The sequence below is a fragment of the Prionailurus viverrinus genome, chromosome B1, assembly GCF_022837055.1.
Source record: "Prionailurus viverrinus isolate Anna chromosome B1, UM_Priviv_1.0, whole genome shotgun sequence".
Lineage (NCBI taxonomy): Eukaryota > Metazoa > Chordata > Mammalia > Carnivora > Felidae > Prionailurus > Prionailurus viverrinus.
The window spans coordinates 134,461,874-134,475,304 of NC_062564.1; the positions used below are offsets into that span (position 1 = coordinate 134,461,874).

Below are 13,431 nucleotides of genomic sequence, written 5' to 3' on the forward strand. Positions count from 1 at the left end.
AGGAAGTATGTCTCAGGTCCACACATATTATGTGGCTCGGCTTGAGGGCACCATCTTTTTTTTTTGTTTTTAAGTTTTTAAATATTTATTTTTGAGAGAGAGACAGAGACAGAGCAAAAGCAGGGGAGGGGCAGAGAGAGAAAGAGGGGGAGACAGAATCTGAAGCAGGCTCCAGGCTCTGAGCTGTCACCACAGAGCCCAACGTGGGGCTCCAATCATGAACCATGAGATCATGACCTGAGCCAAAGTTGGATGCTCAACCGACTGAACCACCCAGGTGCCCTTGAGGGCACCATCTTTAAGAAAATATTCATCTTAAGTATCGGTTAGGAATGATTTTGACACAAATTACAGAAAACCATACTAATTGTAGCTTAAGTGACTTAAGCAAAAAAGAACATTAATATTCTCACCTAATGAGATTGGAACAAGGCACTCCAGGTTCAATGCCACCACTCAGGCTGCCTCCATGGCTCTAGGTGCTTTCTGTCCTTATGCTTAGCCACCCCTGCCTGATGCCTTCCCATCATCACAATTAGCTTCTCACTGGCACAAGACAGTGGCCTCATACAACTTTTCAACACACCTGTAAGATAGGAAGAAAGGTCAGGGAAATTCTAGTGAATTCTTAAGTGTGTGTCTCTACTCAGCAGGAAGCAAAATATTTCCCAGGGGCTCCCAGTAGACTTCCCCTTATGTCTCATTGGCCAGAACGTTGTCCATGGCTCCAAGTAATAAGAAGAACTGGGAAATTGAGTGTCTAGTAAAGAAGGATAAAATTACTAGCATTGACTTACATAAGTCATTCATGAGCCCAAGGACACATTAAATCACTGGGCAAGTTGGATTATTATTATTTATTATTATTTAAAGATATGTAGATCTTCATTTAAAGTTTTTTAGGAACACAGGGGAGAGATTTATACCAAATAACACAGAAAAATTTCTTGAATAAACCTTTTAACATCTCTCTGTCCCAAAGTCCCATTTCATATATCACTGCCCTAACCTCATCCTGTCTCTCCAAATGAGGGAACACTTTTGAAATTCTCCTCACTATACCCTTTCCACTTCTTTTTCCTCCTAACTCCTCATTTCCAGATCTTTCCTTCTATGTCTCCTTATCTCCTTCTTATGTAAGAGTAATCTAGCCTCTAGAAATTACCTATTGGAGTAACAAATTACTCCCAATTTAGTGTCTTAAAATAAACATGTTATCTCACAAATTCTGTGGGTCAGGAATTTGAGGGTAGCTTAGTTGGATGTTTCTAGCTCAGCATCTCGAATGAGGTTTCAGTCAAGATGTGTGCAAGGGCTGCAGTCATCTAAAAGCTCGACTGGGGCTAGAGGATCCCCTTCTGAGATGGCTCACTCATACAGCTGTTGACTTTCAGCCTAAGTTCTTTACTCCATGGCCTCTCCATAGGATGGCTCAACATGGTGGCTGGCTTCTCCCAAAGTGAGTGATCTGAGAGAGAGAGAACATGAAGGTAGCCATAATGCCTTTTATTACAGAGTCTCTTCAGTCATATGTCATCATTTTTACTTTATTTTATGAGTTAGAAGAGGGTCACACTCAAGGGGAGGGGAATTAAGCTCTTCTTCTTGAAGGGAGATATATCAGAGGATTTGTGGACATGTTTTTTAAACTATCACATCTATATATCATTTAACATATCACACCTCAGTTTTTTTGAGAGGGGGAGAGGGACAAGGGTAAGAGGTAGAAAAGAATGGGAACAAAAGTGACTCTGGGGTGGCAGCTATATTTGTCTCCTCAGACTGCCACAACAGAATACCACAAACTGGGGGCTTAAACAACAGAAATTTATTTTCTCACAGCTCTGGAGGCTAGAAGTCCAGGATCAAGGTGCCAGCAGAGCTGGTTTCTGGTGAATCCTCTCTCCTCTCTTGCAGGTGGCCACTTTCTTGTTTCCTCACGTGGCCATTCCTCTGTGTGTATTCCTGGTGTCTCCTCCTCTTATAAGGATACCAGTCTTACTGGATCAAGACCCCACCCTAATGACCTCATTTAACCTTAATTATCTTCTTTTCTAATCAATTAATTTTACTTTTTTATTAAAAAAATTTTAATGTTTGGGGCGCCTGGGTGGCTCAGTCGGTTGAGTGTCCGACTTCAGCTCAGGTCATGATCTCACAGTTCGTGGGTTCGAGCCCTGCATCAGGCTCTGTGCTGACCGCTTGCTCAGAGCTTGGAGCCTGCTTCAGATTTTGTGTCTCCTACTCTCTCTGCCCCTCCCCCATTCACGCTTTGTCTCACTCTGTTTCTCGAAAATAAATGTTAAAAAAAAATTTTTTTAATGTTTATCTTGAGAGAGAGAGAGAGAGAGAGAGAGAGCACATGAGCTTGAACAGGAGAGGGGCAGACAGAGGGAGAGAAAGAATCCCAAGCAGGCTCCACGCTGCCAGCACGGAGCCTGACTTAGGGCTTGAACCCACAAACTGTGAATCATGACCTGAGCTGAAATCAAGAGTCAGATGCTTAACCAACTGAACCACCCAGGAGCCCCTGACCTTAATTATCTTCGTAAAGGCCTCTTCTCTAAATACAGTCGCATTGGGAAGGGTGCAGTTTACAGCTCCAACATTTAAGTTTAGGGAGATGTAATTTGTTTTGTGACAGTAGCTATGTATGTCATGTTGCTGCTTTATACATCACTTCTATTAAGATCATATTTTAGGGGCGCCTGGGTGGCGCAGTCGGTTAAGCGTCCGACTTCAGCCAGGTCACGATCTCGCGGTCCGTGAGTTCGAGCCCCGCGTCGGGCTCTGGGCTGATGGCTCAGAGCCTGGAGCTTGCTTCCGATTCTGTGTCTCCCTCTCTCTCTGCGCCTCCCCCATTCATGCTCTGTCTCTCTCTGTCCCAGAAATAAAACGTTGAAAAAAAAAAAATTTTAAAAAAGATCATATTTTAAAATAAAATGCCTTTATGGCTTTTGGGGACACTATGTTGTACTGTTGTTGTTGTTGTTTCTTTTAATATTTATTTATTTTGAGGGACAGGGGTTGGGGGGAGGGACAGAGAGAGAGGAAGAGAGAGAGAATCCCAAGCAGGCTCCACACCATCAGTGCAGAGCCTGATGTGGAGCTCGAACTCATGAATTATGAGATCATGACCCGAGCCAAAATCAAGAGTTGGGTACTCAATGAACTGAGGCACCCAGGAACCCCTATGTTGTACTATTTAATATAATCATCAAAGTTATGACATTTTTATAAATAATATTTTTAAGCAATAACTTTCCCCATAGGAAAAAAATAAAAGTAATTCTTTTTAAATGTTTTTAAGTGTTTATTTATTTTGAGACAGAGGGAGAGAAAGAGAGAGCAGGAGAGGGGCAGAGAGAGAGGGAGAGAGAAAGACTCTCAAGCAGGCTCCACACTGTCAGTGCAGAGCCTGATGCAGGGTTCAAACCCATGAACTGTGAGATCATGACCTGAACTGAGATCAAGAGTCAGCCGCTTAATGGACTGAGCCACCCAGGCGTCCCCAAAATGAAAGTAATTCTTAAAGCTTCTCTTTGTTGCGAAAAATGGCTCATGCAGAAAGATGTATAAAACATAAATGTACAATTTACCAAGTTGTGAGAAAGTAATCATGCCTTTAACTGCTAACCAGGTTAAGAAATAGAGCTCCACTTGCAAGTCTGAAGGCCCTGCATACACTTTCCAATTAGCAATAATCACACCTCGGATAAACCTCATTGGCTATGATACTGCCACTGCGCAAAGCTCATGTACTTTCCAAATTATAACTTTCCATCTCCCTCCAAAGGTAACTACAGTTTCATCTTGCATGATATTCACCTTGTTGCCATTCTTTATTTTTTACTACCTACATATGGATTCCCTTGAGTGTTCAAGGCCCTAAGGATACAGAAGTGGAAGAAACAAACTCTCTACCCTTATGGAGTTCACAGCTAACAATAAACATTGATCATATAATTAACAATAAACATAATGAATAAACTGTATAGTATGTTAGAAGGTGATAAATGCAAAAAAAAGCAGAGCTGGAGTTTACTTGGCTCTATAAGCACGTAATGATTTCAACATTGGAAGGGAGACAAAAAGGACAACTGAAAGTAGGGAGGGAAGAAAGTAAATGAAAGGAGGGTGGAAAAGAATAAAGAGGGAGAAAGGAGGAGGAAACAACAGGAAGAAGAATGTCGGTGGGAAAGCAAACAGAACAGATGGTAATAGGAGGGAAGAAAGGGAAAATAAGAGGTAGAGAAGGAAAAGTGGGAGGTTAAAAGTTTTTTTCTCACCTGGAGGGTTGCTGAAAAGACCCTGAGCTGAAACCCCTTTATTTACATTTTGGTAAAAAGAAGTACTAAATTCTTAATTAGAGAGCAGTTTCCTGCATTGAAGCTTTTTGTTTACTACAAATTTATTTTATGCAAGCTAAAATTAGCTTGCACGAAAGTATTCCTTAATACTTATACAAAATTTAGGCAGCTGTTTTAGAAATGGATGTTTTTGAGCCCATAGCAGATGACTGGGCTGAGCAGAGGCTATGCAACATGCCTGGAATTTGTAAGAATTGCCAGCTGTTAATAAAGTAGTTTTCTTTTTTAAATATTTAATTAATTAAATGAATTAATTCATCATTCATTTAGAGAGTGTGAGCAGGGAAGGAGCAAAGAGAGAGAGGGAGAGAGAAAATTCCAAGCAGACTTTGTGCTGTCAGTGCAGAGCCTGATAAAGGGCTTGAACCCATACACCCAGCTATGAGATCATGACCTAAGCCAAAATCAAGTTGGATGCTCAACCAACTGAGTCACCCAGGTGCCCTAATAAAGTAGTTTTCTTTAAAAAAAAAAAAAGGAGTGGGGTGGCTGGGTGGCTCAGTTCGTTAAGCATCTGACTTTGGCTCAGGTCATGATCTCACGGTTCATGAGTTCGAGCCCTGAATTGGTCTCTGTGCTGACAGCTTGGAGCCTGGAGCCTGCTTCAGATTCTGTCTCCCATTCTCTCTGCTCCTCCCCCACTTGCTCTCTGTCTCTCTCTCTCAAAAAGAAACACTAAAAAAATTTTTTTTAATTAAAAAAAGTAGAGCAGGGTAAAGGGATTGGCAGCACAGGGGTGAGGGGTAGTGGTTTTGACTAGAGTGTCAGGGAAAGCCTCACTAAGCAAATGCATGACGGAGGTGAGTTATCCATGTCTGGAGGAAGACTATTCCAGGTAGAAGGAACAGCTACACCTACCACCTACAGTGGTGTATTTGGTTTCATAGAGCTGCTCTAACAAAGTACCACAAACTGAGTGGCTTACAACAGAAATTTATTCTCTTATACTTTGCAGGGCCAGAAGTCTGAAATCAAAGTGTCAGCAGGGTTGGGTCCTTTTTGGAGGCTTTGAGGGAGAATCTGTTCCTTGTCTCTTTTGGCTTCTAATCCTTACTGGCAACCCTTGGCATTCCTTTTTCTGTAAGGACACAGTGATTGGATTTAGGCCCAATCCAGTAGGACCTCATCATAACTTGATTACATCTGCAAAGACCTTTTCCAAATAAGGTCACTTTCATAGGTACTGAGAGTTAAGACTTCAACATTTCTTTTTGGTGGACTCGGTTCAACCCATGACATGTGGGAATACACCTTCCAGGCTTGGGAAACAGCAACCAAGCCAGGGAGGCTAGAGATGCTTAGATGCATTTGAGACTCTGCTTACCTTTGGGATAAAGAGGAGTTTGTTCTAGCATTGTGTTATCTCTGTTTCTTTCTCAAATATATAGTATATAGGGGACAAACCTTAAAAATTGAAAGCATATTAGATCACAATGCCTACTACAGCCACAGGGGGTGTCCTTTGATTTATTGTTGGTACCCTGAAGGTAGAACTGGAAGATGAGAAACAAGATTTGGTGACTGTAGTTAATAATATAGTATTGTGCACTTGAAATTTGCCTGGGGTGGGGGGTGGGGTGGAGGCAGTGCCTAGGTGGCTCAGTTGGTTAAGCATCTGACTCTTGATTTCAGCTCAGGTCACTGTTCATGAGTTTGAGTCCTGTGTTAGGCTCTGCGCTGACAGCATGGAGCTTGCTTGGGTGGGATTCTCTCTCCCTCTCTCTGCCCCTCTCCTGCTCACTCTCTCCCTATCAAAATAAATAATAAACATAAAAAAAAAGAAATTTGCTGGGAGTAGATCTTAAGCATTCTTAACACACACACACACAGAGCTAACTATGTTAACTATTAACTATGTGGGGTGGTGATGTGTTGATTATCTTGATCTTGGTAATCATTGTATAATGTATATTCCTATCAAATCATTACATTATATTTGCCAATTATCCTACAATAAAATTAAAAAAGAATTTAACTTGGAAAATCAAGAAGATGGAAAGAATTAAGGAGTAAATTTCACAGACAGGTTTATCATTAGGAAGTCAGTGCTTGAGCAAGTCCAAGAAGTTCTACACTTTGAAATAATTCCTTTTTCTTCAGTCCTGAATTTAGGTAGACTGTTATTTACTGCCTTTAGGGGTTTATATGCATTTCAATTTTAGGTTTTGGCTTAAAAAGGGAAACTTAATTCTTTCAAGACAACTTTCACAAGTGACAGAGTGGTGATCCTTTCTTCTTCTGTATTTCTGAGAATGTACACTTTTCATAATTGACTTAACTCTACATGGGAGAAGAGAGCTGTTCTTTATTTTTTTAATTGAACAATGACATAAAATATTGTATTGGTTTCAGGTGTACAACAGTGATTCAATATTTATATATGCCAAGAAATGGTCATCACAATATGTCTAGCTACTATGTTACCATATAGATATTACAATATCATTGACTATATTCCCTAATCTGTACTTTTCATTCCCACAACTTATTTATTTTATAACTACAACATCATACCTCTTACTCTCTTTCATTTATTTCATTCATACTCCCTATTCTCCTCTCTGGCAAACAACAATTTATTCTCTATATCTGTGTCTGTTTCTCTTTTATTTTGCTTATCTGTTTGCTTTATATTTTAGATTGCACATGTAAGTGAAATCATATGGTATTTATCTTTGTATGAGTTATTTCATTTAGCAGAGTACCCTTTAGGTCCATCCATATTGTTGCAATTGGCAAGATTTCACTCTTTTTTATGACTAGGTAATATTCCATTGTATATGTTATATATATATATGGTGTGTGTGTATATATATATACATACACACACACCATGTATATATGGTATTGTATATGTATATATGTATGTGTATATGTGTATATATATATATGTATATACATGTGTAAACATACATATATATATATATACACACACACACACACACATACCACATCCCCTTAAAAATTGTTTTTTCTTTTAAATTTTTTTTTATACCACATCCTCTTTATCCATTCATCTATCGATGGACACTTAGGTTGTTCTGTATGTTGGATATTGTAAGTAATGCTGCAATAAACATAGCAGTTCATATGTCTTTTTGAATTAGTGTTTTCATTTTCTTTGGCTAAATATCCAGAAGTGGAATTGCTGGATCATATGGTAGTTCTATTTTTAATTTTTTGAAAAACCTCCACACTTTTCCACAGTGGGTGTACCAATTTGCATTCCCACCAAGGAGTTCCCTTTTCTCCACTTTGTTGCCAACATTTGTTATTTCTTGTCATCCCCCCCCCCATCTTTTTGATACTAGCCATTCTGACAGGTGTAAGGTGATATCTCATTGAGATTTTGATTTGCATTTCCCTGATGATGAGTGATGCTGAACATCTTTTAGTGTGTCTCTTAGCCATCTGGAGGTCTTCTTTGGAAAAGTGACAGGGCCTCTATTCATTTTCTTTCTTTCTTTCTCTCTTCTTCTTTTTTGAGAGGGAGAGAGAGAGAGAGGGAGGGAGAGAGAGAGCACAATGAGCAAGGGGCAGAGAAAGAGGGAGAAGCAGGGCTCACCCAAAGCAGGGCTCAAGCTCACCTGAGGTGGGACCCAAACTCATGAACTGTGAGATCATGACTTGAGCTGAAGTCAGATGCTTTAACTGACTGAGCCACCCAGGCACCCAGCTCTGTTCATTTTTTAATTGGATTGTTTTTCTGATATTGAGTTATATGAGTTCTTTATATATTTTGAATGTTAACCCCTTATGGGATACACATAATTTACAAATATCTTCTCCCATTCAGCAGATCACCTTTTTGTTTTGTTGATGGTTTCCTTTGCTGTGCAAAAGTTTTTTAGTTTGATGTAGTCCCAATAGTTTAGTTTTGCTTTTGCTGTCTTTGCCTTGAGAGACAGATCCAAAAAAAAATTGCCAAAAGCAATGTCATAGAGCTTACCTCCTCTGTTTGCTTCTAGGAATTTTATGGTTTCCGGTCTTACATTTAAGTCTTACACCCATTTTGAGTTTATTTTTGTATATGGTGTTAAAAAAGCAGTCCAGTTTCATTCATTTGCATATAGTTGTTAAAAACTCTCTAAGCTTTTCTTACACATGGCGGGGGTGAGGGACAAATTTCAGACTACGGGGGCTAATTACAGAGCTTTGCATACAGAAAATGTTCATTAGATATGTGTTAAATTGCCTTGAATCTAATTGAATTAAAGCTTAAGATGAACTATGAATGAACCACTGAGATAAATAAAATTAAAAAGATTATATAGATATTATAAGCCTGGGATATAAATCTTCAAAAAAAAAAAAGAAATTTTAGGACAAGATTTCTATCCAATATGAACTTTAATGAATTCTTTTTTTACTTATTTATTTTTTTAAGTAATCTGCATGCCCAACATGGGGTTTGAACTCATGACCCCAAGATCAAGAGTCACATGCTCTACCTATTGAACCAACCAGGGGCACAGTTGGTTAAGTGCTCGACTCTTGATTATGGCTCAGGTCATAATCTCATGGTTTGTGAGATTGAGCCCTATGTTGGGCTCTACAGTGGCGGTGCAGGGCCTGCTTGGGATTCTCTCTCTGCCTTTCTCTCTGCCACTCCAATACTTGTGGTCTCTCTCTCTCTCTCTTTCAAAATAAATAAGAATAAATCTTAAAAAAATATTGTGGGGTGCTATAGAATAGGTTTCATAAATGGTACAAAGGTTTAGAAGCTTCATATTTGTAAAAGATCTCCAGCCTAGTTTATTTTTTATTCCTAGTTAGACCTTTTCTATCAAAGCATGCCACCTCTCCATCTGGTCTGTGTCTCCTCAGGAAAAGAGCTCAACCGCTATGACTTATTATATATTTCAAAAGTCAATAAAATGTGACTCATTTTAACAAATATTTAATGAATGACTGGAGACCTCATCTTCTTTTTTCTTTCTTCTTCTTTTTTGATGTCTGATCTTATTTATTTGTTACTTGTAGATAATCTCATATTTGACCGGACTCAGAAGTAGAAGCTCTCAGAGAAGACAGCCTCTGTCTCTTGACGATCTGTTCCCGGCATTTTCCTTTGGCCTCCTTCATTCTCTTGTCCAAAAGTTTATCATATTTTGCAGCCTCTTGCTTATTTTTCATAGTACACTGTTTCTTCGAAGCAATACGCTATCGTTTGTGTTGGAGGACACATGGAATAACAAGATGTTGAACCCTGGGTGCTCTGGTTTTTGGTTTCTTACTTTCTTTTAGGGTCTTTCTCACAACACGAGTGGCCATCATCTTCTTTAGAGAGACCGAAAAGTTTGCGGATTCTGCTAGCTCTTTTGGGCCCCAGGTGACGAGACACACTAATACTAGCGAGTCCAGGAGTATCCTTCTCCCCTTTTTTCACAATAACCAAGTTGAGAACACTGAGATTGGCATCCACAATGCAACCCCGATCAAATTTGCACTTTCTTTCCCCAGTCTTCCTTTGTCGGTAGTAGGAATGCCCCTTACTCAGCAGCAGGCGGACACGGCCATGGGTCAAGATGCCCTGCTTCATGGGGAAGCCCTGTGTGTCATTGCCACCACTGGTTCGGACCATGTAACCCTTCCACTCTTCACCAAGAGCATCAGCAGCTTCTGTGGCCATTCCCTTTGAAGTTTGCATTTATCATCCACGTCAATGAGTTTCTGGCAGCCAGTAGCTGGGAAAGAGATGTTCAGCTTCATCCTGAAGCAGCCTACCGCCTCTGAGGCACCACAAAAAGAACCTCTTCTTAATTTCCTAATTGCTCCTACTTTCCTAATTATTCTTAAAGTGACTTAATTGTAAATTAGCATGGTTGAAACTAGTACTTTACAGGGTGACACTGTAACACTCCAAAGCCCTCATATATTAAGATGTATAAAGAAACACCTTTCTTCCTATTCTTACACCTAATGCTTTACGCTTGCACGGTGGAGGAATTCAAATGTAGTTGTCACGGGATAGCCACCCTGATATGTACTGCTCCGTGACAGATGCAGGTTCACAGTGCCTGCCTGAGAGGCAGCCAGGGATCCCTACTGCTCCAGATTTTGTCCTGGGGAGAATCCTAGGCTGTAAATCACATACTATAGTCTTGGATTAGGGTAATACATTCTTACCTGCTTTGCCTCCTAAACAACAGGAGTTCATCAACTGAGCACCTAGGAAATTTTATTTATTTATTTTTTCAACGTTTATTTATTTTGGGGACAGAGAGAGACAGAGCATGAACGGGGGAGGGGCAGAGAGAGAGGGAGACACAGAATCGGAAACAGGCTCCAGGCTCTGAGCCATCAGCCCAGAGCCCGACGCGGGGCTCGAACTCACGGACCGCGAGATTGTGACCTGGCTGAAGTCGGACGCTTAACCGACTGCGCCACCCAGGCGCCCCTAGGAAATTTTAACTTATACCTCTAAAGAGGGCAGAGGAGTCTGGACTCTAGGTGTGGCTATTATTTTCTGTTCTGGTCAGGCACTAATGTGTTTAAGGTACAGAAGCCTACTCTGTCAAATAAAATGGGTGGGTAGTCAATGTTATGGTAAGGATGCAATGGAAATTTCATGGACTGAGGAATATATAGTTAAGTCAGAGAACTCAGAGAAGGTAGGTCAGGAGTGAAACTGACCTGGGTTAAATTAGGTTCTTCAATTTACTAGTTGTGTAATTGTAAGCAAGTCATTTAGTAGCCCTATAAACCTTTTTTTTTCCCTTAACTGTTCTAGGGAAACTATTACCCTTTTTCCCACTAAACTGCGAGGCTCAGATGACATGGAGAAGAATGACTGCTGGCATGGAGTAGGTGTCCAAGAATATTCTGTTAATATATATATGATGAGAAATTAACAGAGTATTTAAACAGGGAAGTACAAAAATATTTACAAGTATATACCTTAAAACATTGTCTTAATTACAATCCGGGGAGAATGTACAGTATGATAGAAAGAAAAATATCAGAATTGCATAGTCTTGAGTCCTGTGACCTTGGAAAAGTTATTCACACGTGAGGTACCTCAGTTTTTACTTCCCTAATATCCCTAAACTCACACCACTAAATTGATAATAGCATCTCTTCTTGTGATGATTAAATGAATCAATGTCTATGAAGTACCTTGAACAGTGCCCAAAGTGTAGTAAACATCACACTAGTATTGTTTTTTTGTTACCTGTTATTATTATCAGGTCTCTTTGTATTCATCTTCGTGCCTTAGTTTTAACGGTAGGTGGCAGCAATGCTCTCTTAACCAATTCAAATGAAACCTGCCAACTTTCTGGAATAGAGATCAGTGAAGGCTTACCCAATAGGCAGATGTGTGCAGGGCAGTGGAAAAGCAGTGGGAGAGAGATCATAGAGAAAAGAAAGGAAAGGAGGAGAAGGACAGGAGAGAGAGAGAGTAGGCGGGTGGGAGACAGAAATGTTTATGGGAGTCAGTAATGTTTAGAAGTGATTTGATATTTCAAAAGAAAATACTAAAATTGTCATTATGGGGGTAGGGTGATTTAGTGTTATTTTTGTTTTTAAATGTACGTGGGAGAGGTGCCTGGGTGGCTCAGTTGGTTTAGTGTCTGGCTCTTGATTTCGACTCAGGTCATGATCTCATAGTTCATGAGATGGAGCCCTGCACTGGACTCTGCACTGACAGTGGGGAGTGTACTTGGGATTCTCTCTTTCCCTCTCTCCCTGATACCTTCCCCACACCCACTCTCTCTCTCAAAATAAATAAATGAAATTAAAAAAAATAGAGACATGGGAGACTGGTACTTACCATATTTTCTGTGTTGACAGTTTCTAAAGCTTTCAACTGGTCCTAGATGAGATTTAGCAAAATCAGCTGCCCAGAAAGAACCTGTAAAAGCATAATGTTTTATTGTTCATTTATTTTTTATTTTTATTTTTTATTTTAGAGAGAGAGAGAGCATGAGCAAGGGAGAGTAGGAGAGAGAGAGAATCCCAAGAAGGGACTTGCTCAGCACAGAGCCAATAGTGGGGCTTGATCCCACAACCCTGGGATCACAACCTGATCCCAAACCAAGAGCTGGATGTTCAACCAACTTAGCCATTAGGTGCCCCTTTACTGCTCATTTTTTATCAAACTATTAATCTCAACTAGAAAAATATGGCTATTTTCCTCTGTGTAAAATATTCCTTCTCCAATAAGACACTTGGTGTTATATTAGGTGTCTGGTGCTCTGTAACAAATACTCCAAAGTCTGATGGCTTAAAATGATAAGCATTTATTATCTTATATTTTCTGAGGGCCAGGAATCCTGGACTGGCTAGCTAGATGGTTCTGACCCAGGGTCTCCCGTGAAGCTTCAGTGAGACATCAGCTGAGGCTGCAGTCATCTGAAGGCTTGATGGAGCTTTGGAGGATGTACTTCCAAGCTGGCTCACTCACATGGTTGGTGGAATGAGGCCTCAGAACCTCACCAGTTGTTGGCTAGAGGCCTTGATTCCTTTGCATGTGACTTTCTCCACAAGGTGGCTTGAGTGTTCCCTAACATGTTTCTGATCTCTTCTAGGGTTAGTGATCCAAGAGAGACCACAGAGGTCTTTTGTGACCTGGTCTCAGAAGTCATATTCTGGGTGCACCTGGTGGCTCAGTTGGTTAAGCATCCGACTTGGGCTCAGGTCATGATCTCACAACTTGTGGGTTCGAGCCCTGCACCAGGCTCTGTGCTGACATCTCAGAGCCTGGAGCCGGCTTCGGATTCTCTGTCTCCCTCTCTCTCTCTGCCCCTTCATCGCTTGTGCTCTCTCTCTCAAAAATAAATAAACATTAAAAAAAATTTAAATAAAAAAGTCATATTCCGCAACTTCCACCATATCTGTTCAAAGTAAATCACTTAGAAAATAACTAAACATAATTCTCAGGAATTATGAAGGAAACGAATACAGGAAATGAAGTTCCCACATGGAGAAATCACAGGCTGTCTAGCCTTTTTCAGTGGGGCCCTGGAAACATCTCTCTGGATTATTGATTTCTTCTATTAAAAAGAGAACAGGCCATAGCTCCACGTGTCACTTCAACTCTAAAGTGGCCTATTTCTGC

The 13,431-nt window shown here is 40.3% G+C and overlaps 2 pseudogenes; both read right to left on the reverse strand.

Moving 5' to 3' along the window:
* Window positions 1–3,571: 3,571 nt before the first annotated feature.
* Window positions 3,572–3,755, reverse strand: LOC125165127 (uncharacterized; annotated as a pseudogene).
* Window positions 3,756–9,273: 5,518 nt separating this feature from the next.
* Window positions 9,274–10,082, reverse strand: LOC125164317 (40S ribosomal protein S6-like; annotated as a pseudogene).
* Between the last annotated feature and the right edge of the window lie 3,349 nt (window positions 10,083–13,431).